Source organism: Eutrema salsugineum, unplaced genomic scaffold (genome assembly GCF_000478725.1).
Source record: "Eutrema salsugineum unplaced genomic scaffold, Eutsalg1_0 scaffold_21, whole genome shotgun sequence".
NCBI lineage: Eukaryota > Viridiplantae > Streptophyta > Magnoliopsida > Brassicales > Brassicaceae > Eutrema > Eutrema salsugineum.
The window spans coordinates 1,152,106-1,153,214 of record NW_006256821.1 but is presented as its reverse complement, the minus strand read 5'-3'; the positions used below and the strand labels follow the sequence as shown (position 1 = coordinate 1,153,214).

At 44.8% G+C, this 1,109-nt stretch overlaps 1 pseudogene; it reads left to right on the top strand.

Moving 5' to 3' along the window:
- Positions 1–1,031: 1,031 nt before the first annotated feature.
- On the top strand, positions 1,032–1,107 carry LOC112086342 (annotated as a pseudogene).
- The last annotated feature ends 2 nt before the right edge of the window (positions 1,108–1,109 follow it).

Sequence of the window (1,109 nt, the reverse complement as noted above, 5' to 3'; positions counted from 1 at the left end):
CTTCTTCTCTGGTTCTGGTTCCTTTGCTACCTCTTTACCCTTTTCTGTCCTTGGTTTCTCAGCAACTTGATCATCCTTTAAGGCTGCCTCCCCCTCAGGTTGATCATTGTCCTCAATGATCACTTTGTTGTTCTCAATACCAGGTAACTCCTTGCCACTCCTCAGTGTAATGGCTTTGGCATATTCCTTGGGGTTGGGTTCTGGTTTTCCAGGTAGGTGACCTTGGTTCCTTGAGCTTGATGCCTGGTTTTGCTTCAGTTCCTTGATTTCCTGCTGCATAGTCTGTTGACCCTGAAGTAGTTGTTGCAGAATACCAACCATATCTGTACCCATCTGTGGCTGCTGTTGAACCATTGGCGGCTGAAACTGTTGTTGAACCGGCGCCTGCTGTTGGAACTGTGGTGGACCAAACCCTGGTGGTGCCTTTGGCTGCTGTGAAGTGTAACCAGTGCCCTGAAATGGTTGCTGTTGCTGACCAAAACTCTGATTCTGACCAAATTGATTCTTGGGTTGGAATGATCCTTGAAAGTTGTTCTTGGGAACAAAGTTCTTTAGAGCTTGAGAATTGGGATAAACCTGGTCTTGTGGGTTTGCTATATTGGTGTTCCTGTAAGAGAGGTTTGGATTGGCATTACCATACTGATATCTTTGGAACCTCTGATTCCCAATGTAGTTGAGCTCCTCTTGGGTAAGACCTTCTTCACTTATGTTCTCAAAAATTTGAGAAGGTTCCTCATACTCTCCAACAAAATGCATTGGCTTCTGAGTGGTGAATTTCACCTTGTCCAATTCACTCCTCAACTCCTTAACTTCTCTGGTGAGCCTCTGTTCTGAGCTTGAACCTTCATACCTATTTGATCTGTCATAGTCTTCACCATAAGTATCATTGCTCAATGCTAAGTTCTCCACTAGCTCTAAAGCAGCATGTATCTCTTTACCCAGAAAGTTCCCATTTGAAGCAGGTATCCAGCTGGTTTCTAATCTTGGGAAGAGCTCCCCTATACAGTGTGCTGAGAAGAGAAGCCTCACTAAACCCATGGTGTGGGCATTGGTTTGTGTAGCTCCTGAATCTCTCATATGCTTCACCAAAACTTTCATTGCTGTGCTGA